The 23,232-nt window shown below is 42.1% G+C and overlaps 1 protein-coding gene across 9 annotated transcripts in view; it reads right to left on the bottom strand.

Annotated features, from left to right (window-relative positions):
• Positions 1 to 23,232, bottom strand: part of LOC106608986 (protein NDRG2) — a 71,042-nt gene that overhangs the window by 14,041 nt on the left and 33,769 nt on the right. The window contains exon 1 of one of the 9 annotated variants that reach the window (XM_014207296.3): positions 22,238 to 22,322. The exons of 5 other annotated variants lie outside the window; for them this stretch is intronic. The gene's annotated coding sequence lies outside the window, so the exon portion shown is untranslated. 3 more of the 9 variants (XM_014207293.3, XM_014207297.3, XM_014207299.3) reach the window with 3 other exon arrangements.

The raw sequence follows: 23,232 nt of genomic DNA, 5'->3' as shown, positions 1-23,232 counted from the left end.
ATCTAATCAAACACTTCATGAGAGCCCATGAGCTCATGTTGCGCAATATTTCTATAGGCTATGCAATTGCGCGAGAAAACAGAGTGATGGCCTCTACTAAAAAGAGGAGGATCCCATCAGCTTTCTATAGGCTAGGCCTACTATATTTATTTCTCAACTTTCCTAATAATAAGCACATTGCTTATCTTTACAACAGGAGTATAGCCTACCTGGCTTGCATGAAAATAAACTACAGGAAAAGTGTCCTCCATTCGCTATTTAAGTGCATAGATAACATGTATTTTTTCCCCTGCCCGTTTCGAGACAGGTGCATCAAAATGGTTCATTCTAAATCAAAACAAATTTCACACATATACTATTTAGTATATGAAAAGACAAGATGAAATCAAGAATAGTCTGATGGGTAACAATATTAGCCTATCACTTGTGAATTATATATTATCACTTGTGAATGATGCCCAGCATAAGGCAAGAAACAATGCCTTTTTTGCAACTTTTTAGAATCATAGTAGCACACCTCATGTAGCCTAGCCCAAAGCCTAACTGGCATAAGCATCGCGTGAGTTACAATTTTGGGGAAGATCATTTTCACCATAAAAATGCACCTTCATAATAAAAGCATTACATGCATAATCGCATTTGCAGTCACTTTTAAAAATGGTGTTTTCCCTCTAATGGAACATTCATGTTTATAGCCTACTGCCGTGTGCGCATTGCTGCGCTTATAATGTGAAAAAATAGCCATATCGTTTATCACATTTTAAGCTAAATGTTCTGATCTGTTGCGTGAGCCTCATTGCTTAAAAAAGGTTTTGGGATGCAAGTGGTTGTATTAATTTGGCACCTATCGCATAGCACAACTGTCCCAGACTATGTTTGGAATATTTATTTCTCGCACAGAATAGAATAGGTCACTTTTTGTACTATGGGGGATAGTAGATTGACATAGACTAGTGCTTTTGCTGTTTGTTAGGCTTACTCATCTTGTTGGCTGACGAAAAGTAAATGTGGACAGTTCTTACAATATCTTCAATATGCACCTCGGAATTGGATAAAGACACATGCAGTGCATCCCCGAAGTGTCTGTATTCACTTGTGGCCTGTGAGAAAGACCCGATCACGTGATGGAGAGCCATGTGCGTGAGAGGTGCTTCGCAGCACACAGTACTCAGGGAGAAGTGAACAACAGCTACTGGCCGCAAAAGGCATGGTTTGTTTTAGGGTGCATTACGTCCACACAAAGGGGATGCTGCCTGGAAATTCGAGGCATTATCAAGTGCTTGTCAAATTGTAAATGAGAGACTGATGAAGTGTGTACAGCCTGCGGGAAAAAAACAGAGCTTATGCCTTTCAAAAACATATAGCCCTACGTTTGTATCACAACTAAAGTTACATTAATAACTCTAAATTAAGCATCTAGGAGTACCTATTTATTTGTTAACCACTCAACACAGAATAGCTGCATGTGCGCACTCCCTCAAATCGTTTGGAGAAAATATACTTTTATTTTATTCAGCTTTGTTAAATTCTATTCTTCATATTATAAAATAATGCCACGGAATTCTAACCAAATCTTGTCTGCTAAATGAACTAGTGTAGCTACATCCATATGGCATAGCCAGATCAGGACTTATACATAAGGACAAATCAGAGTATGCTATTCTGTTCTTCTGAAATAGACTACATTTTCTTCATATCATGTTTCTTTCGACCTGTCTAAAATAAATAATGGATTTATTGTGAAGGTGTAGGCTTTATTACATGGATTTATTAGACTACTGTGGCAGTGGCTTGTAGGCTATGTGTGGAAGACAGGAGATGCTAAATGTGTTCCTGTTAATTAACGGTCAATTACCGTGAGATCGACAGTTATTTGCTTGACAATCACCGGCTGATGAAATTTCGATACCGCCACAGCCCTACCCTTGACACAGAATCATATCTGTTCTATATAATTTATTTATATCTCATCGTTCTGAAAATGCAACCCAGGTATGAGGTACAGTCTCGGAGTAACTCGTGGATTCACCATCAAATACACTGATATTACTCGATATTAACATAGTTCAGCGCTCTACTTCAAGTGAGCTTTGATTGCTAGCTTTGAACTGCTATCAATCAGTCTTGGATCACTTTACAAAATGTCAACAATGTTTCTTCCTCACTGCTGTGACTGATGGATAGACTTATTGCACTACAGAGACTACCAAGTGTTACAGTTTTGACACAGATATGGGACTGTATTCATCAAGCGCCTCATGAGTAGGAGTGCTGATCTAGGATCAGCTACTCTTTCTCTGAGACACTTGATATTTTTAATATATATATATATATACATAGGGAGTGCGCACATGCATATATATATTAGCTTTTTTTAACACAAGCCCTGCTCTCTCTATTGGCTCTGTGAATAGAAGAGGATCATGAGTGCATTTGATAACAAACACAGAAGCATAGCTAAAGGATTAGCAAGTTATCTGAGGAAACATCCTTCTGGCCGCTATTCTCTTCACAGATACGCATCTTTCTCAGGACACAGATGAAAAAATCCTTCTCTGATGCAAGGCTAATACAGGTCAGTGCCTTTTGTATATGCTTAGTGCCTCTCTGGTCTCTGTTGGTTCTCTGTTCACCCTTCATTGATCAATCATTCACTGACTGAATAGAGTCTACTCCACTCCACTCTAGACACCTAGTCTATAGTCAGCAACATACACACCGCCAACGATAGGCCATAGTCAACAGAGCATGATGAAAACCTCTGGACTCTACAGGCCCCTCAAGGACCTGAGTTAGGGACACCTGCTCTAAAAGTTTGCACTATCTTTACAGGGTTGTCTGCCTAAAGCGATAAAATAGAAAATAAATCTTATTTCTATGAAAAATCACTGTTACAGTAAGTGAATCCCTGTGGTAGAATATCAGAGTTGCGGAGTCGGACATTACTTTCTCCATATGTCTTATTTCTGGGTGGCTTCAGGATATTCAGGATCTATAGCTCACATCCTGCTGCTCACTGAGGTGTGTCCAGTGTTACTGTGTTCCTGTGCTGACACTACTGTGTGTGTGTGTGTGTGGCCTACTCACCCTGCGGTTCCCCTCTGAGAGGCCAATCCGTCTCTACCACACCTGCAGTCAGACATGAGCTGAATAACTATCAGTTCACATTGATATATTTCTCGTTTTCCCTCTTTCTCTCAATAATATATCTCTTTCTTTTATAGCTCTCTCAGTTTCGTCTCTTTACTTCTGTCTCTGTTTTATCTCTGTCTGTATAGCTCTCTCTCTCTTTTGCCCTCTACTTCTGTCTTTCTCTCTCCTCTCTTCACAACCTTTGTCTGTTTTTCTTTGTTGGTTTTCCTCTCTGTCTCTCTCTCTCTCTCACCCTCTCTCTTCACTTTTCTCTGTCTCTTGTCAATCTCTTTCTATTACTCTGCCCCTACTATTCACATCTCGTTCAATCTTTATTCCGTTTCTCTCTCATTCACTCCCTCTCTTTTCATCTCTCTCAGACTATCTCTCTCCATCCAACAGCAAGCTTCCAGTGAAAAGGGAAACAGGGTAAACAACAATTTGGCCCCTCTCTCTCTATTTCCCAAGCGCCAGACAAACACACACACACACACACACACACACACACACACACACACACACACACACACACACACACACACACACACACACACACACACACACACACACACACACACACACACACACACACACACACTAAGTGGAGTCTAAATCTGGAATGTAGGCTGAAAGGTTGAGATTATAAATATTAAACTATGTGTTGTGGTGGGTGTGTGTGTGTGTGCATGTGTGTGTGCGTGTGTGTGTTCACAGGTATGCAACATGAGACATGGCGAATGGCTAAGTATTCAGGGGTTAAGTAGCTTAAGTAGCTGTTATGTCATGTGTATGAAGTCCGTTCAGATGCTTATAGATGCATTATGAACGTTCTATGTAGAGACATTGTAAGTCATTACATGAGGTGCTGAGGGGTTAAATTGCAAGAGTACCCTGGAGCCTAGCAGCATCATGCTCTAATACTCTTGTGGTACCACACCTGATCTGCACCATATTTATTTATACATAGTCTTATGGAATAGGTTAGGTAGTTTAGGCAGCTCACTACAGCTCACTACTAGTTCCACACTCCATTCCCCTAGGTGGCATCAGCAACCTTGTCCAAGTGCTGAGCCTGGTTGATAAGCACATCAGGTGCAGAGTTGGTTTGGTGGACCTCATGGGTTGGTTTTGTTTCAAATCTTTAGTTTGGGCTTGCCTGTTTGTAGTTTCCTTTTTGTACATATTTATGTTTCGTCACCATCTGAACAAATAATAACTTACTTAGACTGGCCAACCAAGAGGTCAAGAGAGACTGAGCTGGCCATAAACCAAGGTAAGGTTGCTGTCTCTCTGGGCACAGTACATTCAACACCTTTGGCGCATAATCTGATTTCTCACATACATGCACAAATTCATTCAGGTTACAGACTCTGTAACTAGGCCTAGGACCTCTAGACAATGCAAGGGCAACAAAATACATAGGCTAGTTATTGGGTTCGTAACATACTGTATAGGAGCTTGTCCGTCATAAATGTTAACAGATGTTAGCATTTGTGGTTGTAGATGGTTGTGAAGTGGTGTGGTTCGGTAGTGTGGTTGTGCATTTGCTGAGAAAGTTTGTAGCACGAGTTTGTGTCGAGCTAGTATGCTAGGTGAGATTTGCAGCAGCGCTAGTGTGAGTTTCAAGGTGCAAGTTAGCAAGATAGCTGATGGCTTTGGCCAACAGAAATGTTTGGTTTGGCCACGCTCGTGAAGGTAGCCAATTGTTTGCAGCTGGTAGTTAGCTATTGTAGGGCTGATGAGGTGTTTTGCTCGTGGGCTGTAACAATTTTTGTTGACGGTTTTGGCTATGGTTTTGGTAGCTTTTGTTAGTGCTGTGTGCATGATTATACACTACTCCAAAAAATAAAGGGAACACTTAAACAACACAATGTAACTCCAAGTCAATCACACTTCTGTGAAATCAAACTGTCCACTTAGGAAGCAACACTGATTGACAATAAATTTCACATGCTGTTGTGCAAATGGAATAGACAACAGGTGGAAATTATAGGCAATTAGCAAGACACCCCCAATAAAGGAGTGGTTCTGCAGGTGGGGACCACAGACCACTTCTCAGTTCCTATGCTTCCTGGCTGATGTTTTGGTCACTTTTGAATGCTGGCGGTGCTTTCACTCTAGTGGTAGCATGAGACGGAGTCTACAACCCACACAAGTGGCTCAGGTAGTGCAGCTCATCCAGGATGGCACATCAATGCGAGCTGTGGCAAGAAGGTTTGCTGTGTCTGTCAGCGTGTCTGTCAATGTAAATAGTCCGGTGGCCATTTGATTAAATGTTCAGCAGTCTTATGGCTTGGGGGTAGAAGCTGTTAAGGAGCCTTTTGGTCCTAGACTTGGCGCTCCGGCACCGCTTGCCGTGCGGTAGCAGAGAAAACAGTCTATGACCTGGGTGACTGGAGGATCTGGGGACCCATGCCAAATCTTTGCAGTCTCCTAGGGGGAAAAGGTGTTGTTGTGCCCTCTTCACGACTGTCTTGGTGTGTTTGGACCATGATAGTTTGTTGGTGATGTGGACACTAAGGACCTTGAAACTATCAACCCGCTCCACTACAGTCCCGTCGATGTTAATGGGGGCCTGTTCGGCCCACCTTTTCCTGTAGTCCACCATCAGCTCCTTTGTCTAGCTCACATTGAGGGAGAGGTTGTTGTCCTGGCACCACACTTCCAGGTCTCTGACCTCCTCCCTATAGTCTGTCTCATCGTTGTTGGTAATCAGGCCTACCACTGTTGTGTCGTCAGCAAACTGAATGATGGTGTTGGAGTTGTGTTTGGCCCCACAGGCGTGCATCAAATACATATACAGGAGGGGACTAAGTACACACCCCTGAGGGGCCCCAGTGTTGAGGATCACTGTGGCAGACATGTTGTTGCCTACCCTTACCAACTGCGGGCAGCCCGTCAGGAAATCCAGGATCCAGTTGAAGAGGGAAGTGTTTAGTTCCAGGGTCCTTAGCTTAGTGATGAGCTACGTGGGCACTATGGTGTTGACAGCTGACCTGTAGTCAATGAACAGCATTCTCACATTGGTGTTCCTTTTGTCCAGGTGGGAAAGGGCAGTGTGGAGTGCGATTGAAATTGCATCATCTGTGGATCTGTTGGGGCGGTATGCAAATTGGAGTGGGCCTAGGGTATCCGGGAGGATGCCGTTGATGTGAGCCATGACCAGCATTTCAAAGCACTTCATGTCTACCGACGTGAGTGCTACGGGGCGGTAATCATTTAGGCAGGTTACCTTCACTTCCTTGGGCACAGGAACTATGGTGGTCTGCTTGAAACATGTAGGTATTACAGACTCGGTCAGGGAGAGGTTGAAAATGTCAATGAAAACACTTACCAGTTGGTCCGAGCATGCTTTGAGTACACGTCCTGGTAATCCGTCTGGTCCCGCGGCTTTGTGAATGTTGACCTATTTAAAGATCTTGCTCACATCGGCTACCAAGAGCATTATCACACAGTCGTCCAGAACAGCTGGTGCTCTTGTTCATGCTTCAGTGTTGCTTGCCTCGAAGCGAGCATAAAAGTAATTTTGCTTGTCTGGTAGGCTCGCGTAGCTGGGCTTCTCGCTTCTGGGTTTCCCTTTGTATCCTGTAAAAGTTTTCAAGCCCTGCCACATCCGACGAGCGTCAGAGCCGGTGTAGTAGGATTCAATCTTAATCCTGTATTGACGCTTTGCTTGTTTGATTGTTCGTCTGAGGGCATAGCGGGATTTCTTATAAGTGTCCGGATTACTGTCCCGCTCCTTGAAAGAGGCAGCTCTAGCTTTTAGCTCGATGCGGATGTTGCCTCTAATCCATGGCTTCTGCTCGGGATATGAACATACGGTCACTTTGGGGACGATGTCGTCGATGCACTTATTGATGAAGCCGATGACTGAGGTGGTATACTACTCAATGCCATTGGATGAATCCCGGAACATATTCCAGTCTGTGCTAGCAAAACAGTCCTGTAGCGTAGCATCCGCGTCATCTGACTACTTCCGTATTGAGCAAGAACTTCCTGCTTTAGTTTTTGCTTGTAAACAGGACTCAGGAGAATAGAATTATGATCAGATTTGCCAAATGGAGGGCAGGGGAGAGCTTTGCATGCATCTCTGTGTGTGGAGTTAAGGTGGTCTAGAGTTTTTGTGACATGTTGGTAGAAATTAGGTAAAACGGATTTATGTTTGCCTGCATTAAAGTCCCCGGCCACTAGTAGCGCCGCTTCTGGATGAGCATTGTCTTGTTTGCTTATGGCCTTATAGAGTTGGTTGAATGCGGTCTTAGTGCCAGCATCGGTTTGTGGTGGTAAATAGACAGCTACGAATAATATAGATGAGAACTCTCTTGGTACAGTTGAAGTCAGAAGTTTACATACACCTTAGCCAAATACATTTAAACTCAGTTTTTCACAATTCCTGACATTTAATCCTTGTAAAATGTTTCGGTTAGTCTTCCACAAGCTTCCCACAATAAGTTGGGTGAATTTTGGCCAATTCCTCCTGACAGAGCTGGTGTAACTGAGTCAGGTTTGTAGGCCTCCTTGCTCGCACACGCTTTTTCAGTTCTGCCACCACACATTTTCTATAGGATTGGAGGTCAGGGCTTTGTGATGGCCACTCCAATACCTTGACTTTGTTGTCCTTAAGCCATTTTGCCACAACTTTGGAAGTATGCTTGGGGTCATTGTCCACTTGCAAGACCCATTTGCGACCAAGCTTTAACTTCCTGACTGATGTCTTGAGATGTTGCTTCAATATATCCACATAATTTTCGTTCCTCATGACGCCATCTAGTTTGTGAAGTGCACCAGTCCCTCCTGCAGCAAAGCACCCCCACAACATGATTCTGCCACCCCTGTGCTTCATGGTTGGGATGCTGTTCTTCGGCTTGTAAGCGTCCCCCTTTTTCTTCTTAACATAACAATGGTCATTATGGCCAAATAGTTATATTTTTGTTTTATCAGACCAGAGGACATTTCTCCAAAAAGTATGATCTTTGTCCCCATGTGCAGTTGCAAACCGTAGTCTGTCTTTTTATGGCGGTTTTTGAGCAGTGGCTTCTTCCTTGCTGAGCAGCCTTTCAGGTTATGTCGATATAGTACTCCTTTTACAGTGGCTACAGTGGCTTTGTACAGGTTTCCTCCAGCATCTTCACATGGTCCTTAGCTGTTGTTCTGGGATTGATTTGCACTTTTCACACCAAAGTACATTCATCTCTAGGAGACAGAACGCGTCTCCTTCCTGAGCGGAATGACGGCTGCGTGGTCCCATGGTGTTTATACTAGCGTACTATTGTTTGTACAGATGAACGTGGTACCTTCAGGCTTTTCGAAATTGCCTCCAAGGATGAACCAGACTTGTGGAGGTCTACAATTGTTTTTCTGAGGTCTTGGCTGATTTATTTTTATTTTCCCATGATGTTAAGCAAAGAGGCACTGAGTTTGAAGATAGGCCTTGAAATACATCCACAGGTACACCTCCAATTGACTCAAATTATGTCAATTAACCTATCAGAAGCTCCTAAAACCATGACATCATTTTCTGGAATTTTCCAAGCTGTTTAAAGGCACAGTCAACTTAGTGTATGTAAACTTCTGACCCACTGGAATTGAGTTACAGTGAATTATAGTGAAATAATCTGTCTATAAACAATTGTTGGAAAAATGGCTTGTGTCATGCACAAAGTAGATGTCCTAACCAACTTGCCAAAACTATAGTTTGTTTACAAGAAATTTGTGGAGTGGTTGAAAAACGAGTTTTAATGGCTCCAACCTCAGTATATGTAAACTTCCGACTTCAACTGTAGATAGTGTGGTCTACAGCTTATCATAAGGTACTCTACCTCAGGTGAGCAATACCTCGAGACTTCTTTAATATTAGACATCGCGCACCAGCTGGTATTGACAAATAGACACTCGCCCCCACCTCTTGTCTTACCAGACGTGGCTTCTCTGTTCTGCCGGTGCATGGAAAATCCCACCAGCTCTATATTATCCATGTTGTCGTTCAGCCACGACTCGGTGAAAGATAAGATATTACAGTTTTTAATGTCCCGTTGGTAGGATAATCTTGATCGTAGGTCATCGATTTTATTTTCCAATGATTGCACGTTGGCCAATAGAATAGATGACAGTGGGAGTTTACTCACTCGCCTACGAATACTCAGAAGGCAGCCCGCCCTCTGCCCCCTTTTTCTCCATCTTTTCTTCATGCAAATGACAGGGATTTGGGCCTGTTACCGGTAAAGCAGTATATCCTTTGCGTCGTACTTGGACTCGTTAAAGGAAAAAGTTTCTCCCAGTTCAAGGTGAGTAATCGCTGTTCTGATGTCCAGAAGTTAGCCACCCACTCCAGCGCCATTGTTGTTTGGGTGTCAAGTTTTGATTTAGCTGACACATTTCTAATTGAGCTATAGAAGGGAGGAGATTCTTCCCAGTCATGAGTTGAGGTTAGTGAGGATTCCCTGGGAGATGCCCGGTCTGGGTTTTGCGGGTGACACAGCTGTGTCTTGTGATGAGAATCGGGAGCTTGAAGAAGTGAATTTGGTGGAAAATCCAGATCAGGGTTGCCAGGGTTGGGAAACTCCAGTCCTCGGGAGCCGGTGTGGTGTCACACTTTTCCTCAATCCCTAGCAAACAGAGTTGATTTAACGTATTCCATTCTAAACTGAAGATCATTATCACTTGATTATTGGAGTCAGGTGTGTTAGCTGGAGTTGAGGCAAAACTGTGCCACCAATCAGGCCCCCGAGGACTGGAGTTGCCCATCCCTGAGCCAGATCCAGCGATTTTGTTGAGTGCTCAGGGCTGGAGGAAAAAGGCGTTGGGCAATGTGTATTGTGTTCCTAGTGAGTTTGCTGCAGTCGTGGTCGATGTTCACTTGTCGCAGGTGATGATTGTTCCAAGTCTCACATCGCTGGCTACATCAGATGGTGCTAAGTGCTTGTGACCATAGGACGAGTGAATGGACTTGTTCTCTCAGTTTAAAACCAGAGGGATTACAGGCTATCCCTTGGTTTGATCAAGTCAGATACTTTTGGCAGGAAGAAATTACCTGAGCGCAGAGCAGTGAATTTGATGGTTTGGGGTTTTGACTGGTTTACGGTTTTGAGAATGACCTTATCTCAGAGTAGAGGGTTTCTGTAGTCAGGTTGTGTAACTGCAGCTTTAGTGTTTATGTTGGACATATTGTCTCTTCAGGTAAGGACGTTTTATGGAAATTCAGAAAAATAGATATGTGACTGTGATGTTTATTATTTTATTTTCTTGTTGGGGGAGGTGTTATGGAATAGGTTAGGTAGTTTAGTGCACTTTGTGTATGCCCATTTAGCATCGTTCACACTCTTAAGCCATACCAAAAGTATGTGCTCGTCGAACATCTCATTCCAAAATCATTGGCATTAATATGGAATTGGTCCCCACTTTGCTGCAATAACAGCCTCCACTCTTCTGGTAAGGCTTTCCACTACGTTGGAACATTGCGGCGGGGACTTGCTTCCATTCAGCCACAAGAGCATTAGTGAGGCCGGGCACTGATGTTGGGCGATTAGGCCTGGCTCGCAGTCAGCGTTCCAAATCATCCCAAAAGGTGTTCGATGGGGTTGAGGTTAAGGCTCCGTGCAGGCCAGTCAGGTTCTTTCACACCGATCGCAACAAACCATTTCTGCATGGACCTCGCTTTGTGCACTGGGGCATGTCATGCTGAAACAGGAAAGGGCCTTCCCCAAACTGTTGCCACAAAGTTGTAAGCACAGAATTGTCTAGAATGTCGTATGCTGCAGCATTAAGATTTTCCTTCAATGGAACTAAGGGGCCTAGCCTGAACAATGAAAAACACCCCCAGACAATTATCCCTCCTCCACCAAACTTTACAGTTGGCACTATGCATTGGGGCAGGTAGCGTTATCCTGGCATCCACCAAACCCAGATGACTCCGTCGGAATGCCAGATGGTGAAGCGTGATTCATCACTTCAGAAAACGTGTTTGCACTGCTCCAGAGTCCAATGGCGGCGAGCTTAACACCACTCCAGCTGGTGTTTGGCATTGCACATGGTAATCCTAGAAGTTTCCACTTCACAATAACAGCACTTACAGTTGACCAAGGCAGCTCTAGCGGGGCAGAAATTTGACAAATTTACTTGTTTACATTTACATTTACATTTAAGTCATTTAGCAGACGCTCTTATCCAGAGCGACTTACAAAGGTGGCATCCTATAACGGTGCCACGTTGAAAGTTACTGAGCTCTCAGTAAGGCCATTCGACTGCCAATGTTTGTCTATGGAGATTGCATGGCGGTGTGCTCGATTTTATACACCTGTCAGCAACGGGTGTGGCTGAAATAGCCGAATCCTCAAATTTGAAGGGGTGTCAACATACTTTTGTATATATAGTGTACTTGAGTATATTTTAGCAATTATATTTATTTATATTATATTTTGATTCTTACAGTAAGTATATTTTAAACCAAATACTTTCAGACTTTTGCTGAAGTAGTATTTTTCTGGGTGACTTTCACTTTAAATTGAGTCATTTTCTATTAAGGTATCTTTTACTCAAGTATGACAATTGGTGGGTGCATACGCTGATTTCTCACATAAATGCACACATTCATTCAGAATGTGACAAAGCGAGTGCAACAACATCCGTAGGCTAGTTATTGGGTTCATAACAATAGCTATGTGCTGTGCTTAAAACAACAATGCACAAGGAAACTGAACATGATACATGGAAGCACTGCAAGACGAGGCTCTGCACTGCATCTATATGTTGTTGTTTTGTGGTTGTTTTTGTAACTATGATGTATAGTAGAAGTAGAAGATCTGGTGTCTTATTCATGTTTTGAGTAGTTAGTCAAATGAGCAACTGATGTGTTGTTGTTGTTGTTCCCAATACTGTGTGTGTATGAATAAGCTTATCTCTGTGTGTGAATGTGTGTCAGTAAAAAATCGGTTTGGTTTTGAACAAGTATGCCTAGGGCCCTATAACATTTTTTATATTTTTTAGCCTGATTAAGTTTTTCCCAAATTCCTTTTTCTCCGTTTTGTTTTCTAGGTTTTGGTCTCCCCTGGGTTTTTTCCAGGTTTCTCACTCTCAGAATCGCACTTTCTTAATAGAAAGACAACTCAATTGGATGTTCTAAGTCCAAAACAATGCTTAAACCACATCAGGAGACCACTTTTGAGGTCTGGGATTTTTTTTTTTACATTTACATTTTTGGGGTTTAGTTAACCTTTAATTCCTGTGTACACCTAGCAAGGCTGTTGTTTGGTGGTGTTTTTTGCACACATGTGATGGTAAAAAAAAGCCTTTCCATCTAACAGAATTCTTTTCATTAGCATCTTCGCTAATAGCTACACAAAGTGGTAGCCGTTAGCGCACCGCACATACACAGAGCGGGAATTCTTGTTGGCACTTCAGAAAGTTGCAGGAAATACGAATCACTGATGCATACTAATACATTTACCCAAGTTTATCATAAGACATGAACAGATCATTAATTTTCAATACATTTAATTGATTCCCTACTAAATTCAACACATTTTTTAATATTGTTAAACTCCGTTTTAATGTCTGGATTCCGTGAGTCCGTCCACGTTTTCCTCAACGCAGATTTTATAGGGCCCTAGTATACCTTTGAGAAAAGGCAAACAGAGAGCGAAAAAGCAGAGAGACCGAGAGAAAGAAAGGATAACATTTCTAAAGGAAAATAATGAGCAACTCTAGCCACCATGGAGATAACAAGAGGTGCCAAAGCTCTCCTAGTTGTTTTTCTTTCCTCTCCCCTCTCACTCCCAACTTTTTCTCTCAACTCTTTACACTGTTTTTTTCCTGTTTTTTTCTGAGACCATAATGGTGCACCTGTTAATGAATATGACTCAGTAGTTTACAGTGATTAAAATCAGGGCTAACCACTGTGCTACAATACTACACACTCAAACACTTGCACACACACACACACCCCTACGCCCAACGCACACACACAAATTTGACCTTCAAGCTAGGGGATATCGCTAGGCAAGAGCTGATCAAGATATGACCAGTAACTGTAGGAGGCCACCGTGGAGCTACAAGATGTCTTGGCTGCACTCAGTTTTCAACGAGGAGGTCAGCAAAGCCAACATTAATCCAACGCCTACCTGCTGTGTGAATGGCAAACTTGAATCTAAAACAATAAAACAATATGAATCATACCTTAAACATCTCTACAAATCAAATGCACATCAGAGTTGTATAATGTTATTCGGTTATTAGTGACGAAGTCAAAGACACCAAGTCCAATATCAACCATGCACCTGTAGTGTAAACCACAACTTCAATCAGTTATCTACCAATCAACTGTATCTTACATCAGACAGTGGCATCACAACAACATTTCAGAAATGCTCAACTGCAATGGGTTATCTGTTATCTACAGTACTGCCAGGTCTTGTTAGTTATTGACTGGCAGTGGTGTGTATTCATGGATGCTAAGGGAAGCCAGGCTTCCCCCAAAAATGTACCAAGAAATAAAGAAAAAAAACGATTAAATAATGTATCTTTCGTCTCTCTGTATTTCATAATTTGTCTTCAATTTGCAAGAGGCTGAATGCATCTCACCGGAGAAAGCATCCGAGCAAGCGAAACAGCACCCTTCTGTCTCCGTATGTGTAGGCCACCTATTTGATGCTGTCTGATCAAAAAGAGTTTGACATTGCTGCTGCACGTAGCACTGAATGAAAGGGAAGCCAGAAAGCATTTGGCCTACCTTGAAAAAAAATGTATAAAATAATAGCCAGTCAGCGTTGAGCTAGTGAGTCAGTGCGCTCAACTGTGAATGGTCCTTGCACACAAAAAAAAAGTGTCAAGGGAAGCCAGTTTGAATTTGGCTTCAATCACATCACATTGAGAACAATACGTCATTGACAGAAACAACTTGAATTGTTGCATCTCGTTCTGTTGTTGTCCTCCGGTGGCTAGCTAGCTAAAATTGGCCCATGCCTAAATTAGCCATGGATAGAGATAGGGATTTGGACTTGTTGTTTTACTTAATTCTCTGTACTGGCCAATGATTAGAACAGCGATTCTAATTCAACCATAAATTCATACATTGTGGCCCTGGCCTGAGAGGATGGAAGTTCAATATGTAGCTAGATGTAGAAGGCATTCTACATTGTAGAATAATAGTGACGACATCACAACTATGAAATAACACATATGGAATCATGTAGTTACCAAAAAAGTGTTACACAAAACAAAATATATTTCATATTTGAGATTCTTCAAATAGACACCCTTTGCCTTGATGACAGCTTTGCACACTCTTGGCATTCTCTCAACCAGCTTCATGAGGAAGTCACTTGGAATGCAGTTCAATTAACAGGTGTGCCTTGGGGGGGGGGGGGGGGGGTGTATAAAGAAGATAGCCTTGTTTGATAAAAGTCCAAGTCCATATTATGGCAAGAACAGCTCAAATAAGCAAAGAGAAATGACAGTCAATCATTACTTTAAGAAATGAAGGTCAGTCAATACGGAACATTTCAAGAACTTCGAAAGTTTCTTCAAGGTGCAGTTGCAAAAAACCACCAGGCACTGTGATGAAACTGGCTCTCATGAAACTGGCTCTCACAGGAATAGAAGACCCAGAGTTACTTCTGCTGCAGAGGATAAGTTCATTAGAGTTACCAGCCTCAGAAATTGCAGCCCAAATAAATGCTTCAGAGAGTTCAAGTAACAGACACATCTCAACATCAAATGTTCAGAGGAGTCTGTGTGAATCAGGCCTTCATGGTTGAATTGCTGCAAAGAAACTACTAAAGGACACCAATAAGAAGAAGAGACTTGCTTGGGCCAAGAAACACGAGCAATGGACATTAGACCGGTGGGAATTTGTCCTTTGGTCTGATTCCAACTGCTGTGTCTTTGTGAGACGTGGTGTGGGTGAAAGGATGATCTCCGCATGTGTATGTCCCACCGTGAAGCATGGAGGCGGAGGTGTTATGGTGTGGGGGTGCTTTGCTGTTGACACTGTCTGTGATTTATTTAGAATTCAAGGCACACTTAACCACAGCATTCTGCAGCGATACGCCATCCCATCTGGTTTGGGCTTAGTGGGACTATCATTTGTTTTTCAACAGGACAATGACCCAACGCACCTCCATGCTGTGTAAGGGCTATTTAACCAAGAAGGAGAGTGATGGAGTGTTGAATCAGATGACCTGGCCTCCACAATCCCCCGACCTCAACCAAATTGAGATGGTTTGGGATGAGTCAGACCGCAGAGTGAAGGAAAAGCATCCAACAAGTGCTCAGCATATGCGAGAACTCCTTCAAGACTGTTGGAAAAGCATTCCAGGTGAAGCTGGTTGAGAGAATGACAAGAGTCTGCAAAACTGTCATCAAGGCAAAGGGTGGCTTTTTGAAGAATCTCAAATATAAAATATATTTTGATTTGTTCAACACTTTTTTGGTTACTACATGATTCCAATATGATTCCATATGTGTTATTTCATAGTGTTGATGTCTTCACTATTATTCTACAATGTAGAAAATAGTAAAAATAAAGAAAAACGTTTGACCGGTAGTGTATGCGTGTGTGTGTGTTAGAGGTTGACCGATTAATCGGAATGGTTGATTAATTAGGGCCTTTTTAATTAGGGCCTTAATTACGGCATTTTTGGACACCGATTGTGGCCGATTACATTGCATTCCACGAGGAGACTGCGTGGTAGGCTGACTACCTGATACGCGAGTGCAGCAAGAAGCCAAGGTAAGTTGCTAGCTAGCATTAAACTTATCTTATAAAAAACAATCAATCTTAACATAATCACTAGTTAACTACACATGGTTGATGATATTACTAGTTTATCTAGCTTGTCCTGCGTTGCATATAATCAATGCGGTGCCTTTTCATTTCTCATTGAATCACCTTCTACTTCGCCAAACGGGTGATGACTTAACAAAAGCACATTCACGAAAAAAGCACTGTCGTTGCACCAATGTGTACCTAACCATAAACATCAACGCCTTTCTTAAAATCAATACACAAGTGTATATTTTTAAACCTGCATTTTAGTTAATATTGCCTGCTAACATGAATTTCATTGAACTACGGAAATTGTGTCACTTTTCTTGCGTTCCGTGCAAGCAGTCAGGGAATATGCAGCAGTTTGGGCCGCCTGTCTCGTTGCGAACTGTGTGAAGACCATTTATTCCTAACAAAGACCATAATTAATTTGCCAGAATTGTACATAATTATGACATAACATTGAAGGTTGTGCAATGTAACAGCAATATTTAGACTTAGGGATGCCACCCGTTAGATAAAATATGGAACGGTTCCGTATTTCACTGAAAGAATAAATGTTTTGTTTTCGAAATGATAGTTTCCGGATTTGACCATATTAATGACCTAAGGCTCGTATTAAGTCTATGATTTGATATTTGATAGAGCAGTCTGACTGAGCGGTGGTAGGCAGCAGCAGGCTCGTAAGCATTCATTCAAACAGCACTTTTGTGTGTTTGCCACCATCTCTTCGCTGTGCCTCAAGCATTGAGCTGTTTATGACTTCAAGCCTATCAACTCCCGAGATTAGGCTGGTGTAACCGATGTGAAATGGCTAGCTAGTTAGCGAGGTGCGCGCTAATAGCGTTTCAATCGGTGACGTCACTCGCTCTGAGACCTTGAAGTAGTTGTTCCCCTTGCTCTGCAAGGGCCACGGCTTTTGTGGAGCGATGGGTAACGATGCTTCGAGGGTGGCTATTGTCAATGTGTTCCTGGTTCGAGCCCAGGTAGGGGCGAGGAGAGGGACGGAAGCTATAGTTTTACATTGGCAATAGTATAGGCCTATAAGAACATCTAATAGTCAAAGGTATATGAAATACAAATGGTATAGAGAGAAATAGTCCTATAATTCCTATAATAACTACAACCTAAAACTTCTTACCTGGGAATATTGAAGACTCATGTTAAAAGGAACCACTAGCTTTCATATGTTCTCATGTTCTGAGCAAGGAACTTAAACGTTAGCTTTTTTACATGGCACATATTGCACTTTTACTTTCTACTACAACACTTTGTTTTTGCACTATTTAAACCAAATTAAACATGTTTCCTTATTTATTTGAGGCTAAATTGATTTTATTGATGTATTATATTATATTAAAATAAAAGTGTTCATTCAGTATTGTTGTAATTGTCATTATTACAAACAAATAAATACATTTTAAAAAAATCGGCTGATTAATCGGCATCAGTTTTTTGGGTCCTCCAATAATCGGTATTGGCATTGAAAAATCCTAATCGATCGACCTCTAGTGTGTGTGCGCGTGTAAGTAGAAAACCATGTGACCGGTAGTGCACACACACACACACACACACACACACACACACACACACACACAGAGAGAGAAATCAGAACCATGGTCAAATCATATGTAGCTTACGTTGATTGGATTAAATCGCTTTTGGTATCTTTCAGTTGTCACTGTATTAGACTAAGCGTAGGTGATTTGATGATGTTGAAATGTTGAAGTTGCACCACTACTGTTGACTGTACAGGAAAAGCATTCAATTACAGAGAGCTGTGATTATGGACTGCTAGTACAGTAGCCTATGACAGGGCTGATGGGAAAGAAATTAGACTTGAGTTTATCCTTTTGATCCCCTTTGGGAGGATGGGGCTTTAGCTTAGTGGGCTAACACAGTCTTGTGGTGGGCAGAAGACCTGGGTTCAATTCCCTGTTTGTTACAGGAGTATAGGGCATCCACCATACAGGTGACATGCAGAGACAATAAAAAGAGAGTAAATCTGGACATCTAAACCAGATAGCATTAAAGAGTAGCAAATAGTGAGTACTAAGACATTAACCTTGTTTCTAAGACCAAATGTGGAACATATTACTGTTTTCTGATTAAGATGGAGTCTCCCTTTCCCAAAGTCACTTTGCATTACTGTCTGTTGACTAGCAGATGTACCAACAAAACCCATTTTACTTCCAGATATATTTGAAAATGCGTTAGTTCAAAGCGTTGGAGTACTGAGTTGTTGTTGTGTTGTTCTGGATGGAAAAAATCTACATTCATGTTGTTAATTCAAGCAGACGTGTGCGCCAGTGTGTGCACATGCCAGCGTGTGTACGTGTGTCTGTGTGTATGTGTGTAGTCATGGACACCAATTGCCAGTAAAGCCTCTAAATTAACAACTAATGAAGAGATTCACATGTAAATGAAAAGGAGATATGCATGTACACAACAACAGATTGTGTGGCCTGACTGAATAGCCATAACAGATACAGTAACTGATGGATGTTATTACAGTAGCCTATGCTATATTGTAAATCACCATATTTGGGCCTCCTGAGTGGTGCAGTGGTCTAAGGCACTGCATTGCAGTGTTAGCTGTGCCACTAGATCCTGGTTCGAGTCCAGGCGCAGCCGGCCGCGACCAGGAGACCCATGGGGCGGCACACAATTGGCCCAGTGTCGTTGTCTGGATTAGGGGAGTGTTTGGCCGGCAGGGATGTTCTTGTCCCATCGCGCACTAGTGACTCCTGTGGTGGGCTGGGTACAATGCATGCTGACACGGTTGCCAGGTGTAGGGTGTTTCCTCTGACACATTGGTGTGACTGGCTTCTGGGTTAAGCGGGCGTTGTGTCAAAAAGCAGTGCGGCTTGGCTGATTGTGTTTCGGAGGATACATGGCTCTTGACCTTTGCATGTCCTGAGTCCGAATATTGCAGCAATGGGACAAGACTGTAACTACCAATTGGATACATTTTTTTTATAATAATTAAATTATATTAAAAAATTAAATCATCATAGTTAAATTTTGATGGTATTTTCTAAGTATCCCTGCAAATTAATATGGTACTGGTAGTGACCCTGTATATAGCATACATTCTCGTGTGTTTTATTTGTTGTGTGTTTGTATTTTATCTTATTTTCTTAACTTTGATATTGAATATTGCATTGTTGGGAAAGAGCTTGCAAGTAAGCATTTCACTGTACTTTTTACACCTGCTGTATCCTGTGCATGTGACAAATAACCTTTGATTTGAAAATGGAATAAATCGCTCGTTGAGACTGGGTTGCAAAACATGAGTCAGTACGAGTTGTGAAAGAGATGATTTTATACATTTGGGGATCTAAAATGGATCCACCCACACACTAAAAAACAATGCATATCTTACAGCACTAAATCAGGCTCCGCCACACACAAACACCCCGTCACACACACACACACACACACACACACACACACATCACTTCCACACACCCCCACCTACACACACACACTCTCTGCCCCTCACACACACACACATATCTGAGGGCTCCCCACCGAAACACCATAAGCTACCACCCTACCACCCATAGCTAAATGGACCCAGCGATAGAAACATGAATGAGGGAGGGAAGCACAGAGGGTTTGATGGTTATAAATATGGTTGTGCTGAGCGGCTGTGAGTGATGTGTGTGTGTGTGAGGGCGGTGTGGGAACAGACAGAGTATTGTCCTGCCTGGCCTATCTGTGTCTGGCCCTGAGCCACAGCTAAAAGAGACATGCTGTACTGTACATGGATAGAGACTGACAACTCACCGATACAGTCAACAACACAGCTAGAGAGACAGAACTGTCGAACTGCATTCATACAGTCAACAACACAGCAAGAAAGACATATTGTAGAACTGCATTCATATAGTCAACAACACAGCTGGAGAGACACTGTAAAACTGCATTCATACAGTCAACAACAGCTGGAGAAACATACTGTAAAACTGCATTGATAGAGTCAACACAGCTAAAGGAGGGACATATTGTACATGGATACTGACAGCTAACTGACACAGCAACCACACAAACACAGTCAACACAGCTATTGTCAACTCACTGACACAGTCAACACAGCTATAAGAACACAATCAACTCACTATCACAGTCAACACAGCTAAAAGAAACAGCTAAAGGAGGGGCATATTGTACAATGCCAACACAGTCAACTCGATGACACAGTCCACACTGCTAAAATAACATAATCAACTCAATAGCACAGCCAACACAACTAAAAGAGGGACAGGCTGTATACTGACACACACAGTCAACTCACTGACACAGTCAACAATAGAGCTAAAGAAGCGACAGTGCATTATTTTCGACCATGTAGCGAATAGGGTACCATTACGGAATACTACACTGTTCAGTGACAACACAGTCAACTCACTGCCACATTCAGCAAAGCAAAAGGAGACACACTGCACCCTTACATAGTGAAGATACTCAAGGAGACACATACAATAACACAGTCAACACAACACTATTCCAAATACCATGGTCAGCATAAGAATAGACACATTCCCCATTAGTGGTAACTGGAGACATCAGTTGTGGGCTTGGTAGAGATTCCCAATGCCTTAACGTCCAATAATAGCAGGGTAGACCTACACGACCTACTTAAAATATGGACCTTCAGCACCCCACCCACCAACTGCTTGGAATGACAATAACTCAATATTTATATGATAAACATGTTTACAACCAGGTGTGTGTGTTGTGTGTGCGGTAAGCTATTTGCTGTAGCCTACATATCTGAGATGTTTGAAATGTACCGAAAACAACATGAACGTCGATGAGTCGACATGCAGCGCGAGCTGTGCGACACACCTCCGTTTGACATTGACACACATTTCCCCCGTGGCGCGCACGCACCAACAGCCTCGCAGCCTGGGGTCGATCCCCATCCCCCAGCCCGAGACACACACCAATTCAAACGCATAAGCTATATCTATATGACTTGAACACCGTTACAAGCCTATAGATTTACATTTTGGCCAACATTTTGAAATAAAAAAAAACAAGAGCGTCTGGTTGGAATATGAGGAAGGGTTTGAGTCGGGCGGGGGCATATAGTAGTCTAATGTCCCTTCAGAGTTCAAGTTCATGTTTATTTCGTGTAATTCAATCAATGTCAGTATTCGGAAACAAGCTTCCCGTGGTTTCTGTCTGGTTTTATCGGGTTTTCTGTTCTGTCTGGGGAGTGAAAACGATGAACAAAGACCATGAATTGCAGCACCACAGGAACACACTCTCTTACACACACCACAAAATGGCTTTAACCTATTAACCGTCGTGAAAATATGTTTTTTTTACGCCTCTCCCATTGTTAGTGATGATACAGAGCGTCTGCTAAACCATTTCTTTCTTGTTTTTTAAACTACTTATGCTTTGGGGGGGATTATTTGTGTATTAGTATTGCACTGTTAGACACTTACTGCACAGATGGAGCTTGAAACATAAGCATTTCGCTGCACTTACTTTAACATCTGCTAATCTGTGTAAACGACAAAATAACTTTGATTTGACCAGACACTGCAATGTTTAGTAGACTAGACAAGTGCATGGTTCGACTCAGCTGGGTAAAGATTGGGGTCACAACTCAAATTATCATAACAAACTGTAACATTCTCACCATGTACGCTTTTGCAGAATTGAAAAAATGCATCTACATCTGAATTTGGTGAATAAGTTGCATGACGTTCTCGCTTTGTCCAATCTTGTCCTAAATGGGTTGTTTTTTACTTGCATTGCTGCACGATTGCTGATATGTTATTTGAACATTAAGACAAAATACTTGCCTAAAATAACGTGAGAAAAAAATACACCAACAGACAATGTTATTAACATCTATTACATGTAATAAAATAGGCTACTTACCCTAAGTCAACAAAAATGCTCAGACAAAATAATGACTTATTTAAAAATATATGCAAATGACACAACTCCTGTCTCTTCTTTAGTTATTTCTTATTTTTCACACTTGCACCCCGTCGGAAGCTCCCGACAGTCTTTCTTGATATTACACTTTCATCCACGTTTATTTTTCGCTGATCGTGTTTCTTTTACAGTCCTTTCTCCAGTAGGACTTAAAATCCTACAAAAAATATGGACCCGTCAATCAAGCGACAAGTTACTTTACTATGATTTTAGGGGAGGACAGCTATGTTGTTATCAGACATATCAGTTAGGCTGCCGTAATATTTAGAATATATTTAAATAAAAGCTTCAAACTGCAAGACTGTATCCTAAACTGATAACTACAACGGTTATCTAACGACTAAATGGCGATGTGATATTGGCGAAAACTCTTCGTCTCACCCTCGGCTCCCCCTCTCTCGGTTATGGTAGGCACCCGTCGTTGAAATTACTTGTGGAACGGAACGCGAACGCATTCCAAGGTTCTGGTTAGTGATGGGCATTTCGGATCTTTTCAGTGAGCCGGCTCGTTCGTCTTAGCTCAACAAACAGAGCCGGCTCTTTTGGCTCCCAAACGGCTCTTTAATGCAATCTGAACATCATAATAGAATATTGCACCATATCAAAGAAAAATAAATAACAATTTCCAAAACTGCACCATCCCACAAATTGAAATAAATGTAAAAAAGAAGGATGCTATTACACATGTGTATTTAAAGTATAAGTTTTTTAATGTATATAAACAAAGTGCATATAAATGTAACAATTCAAAACGAATACAATCTGAACAACATAATAGAATATTGCACCATATCAAAGAAAAATAAATAACAATGTGCAAAACTGCAGCATCCCACTTAAAACATTAAACTGGCCCCTCTTTTCTCTCTCTTCTTTATTGCCATGTTATAACCAGCAGCACACAGCAATGCTGACCATATTTTGCTTTTATGAGAGATTTGCATTCAGAAATGCAAGCTGTCTCACTTTCGAGGGGCTGATGCAGTTTCTTCTCTCAGTAATTATTTGTCCCGTTTTCAAGAAGACCCTCTCAGAGGGAACGGATGTGGCCACAATGCAGAGTCTCCCTGTTATGACTTAAGTAAGCCGTGGGTAGACAGAGGCCTTGTTCTTCCACCAGCTCAGAGGAGGGGCTCCTCCAAATAGGATCGGACCTCCACTATGGCATCTGCTGAGGGATTCCTTTGTTCTGCATCCCCAGTTGCTCTCCTCTCGAACGAGCCGTCAAACAGCATCCAAACAGCAGATGTTTGTGGCACTACTGCTGGTGCTTCTGCTCCATCTGATCCCTCATCTTCCTGTTGCCCTGGTGCCTGAGCCAGCTGACTGCTGGGGCTGTCCCTCCCTGCTGCTGAGGTTATTCTTTGAAGAGCCTC

Source organism: Salmo salar, chromosome 07 (genome assembly GCF_965601325.2).
Source record: "Salmo salar chromosome 07, fSalSal1, whole genome shotgun sequence".
In the NCBI taxonomy this organism is placed as follows: domain Eukaryota; kingdom Metazoa; phylum Chordata; class Actinopteri; order Salmoniformes; family Salmonidae; genus Salmo; species Salmo salar.
The sequence above is the reverse complement of the archived record's forward strand: the minus strand, read 5'-3'. Positions and strand labels throughout refer to the sequence as shown.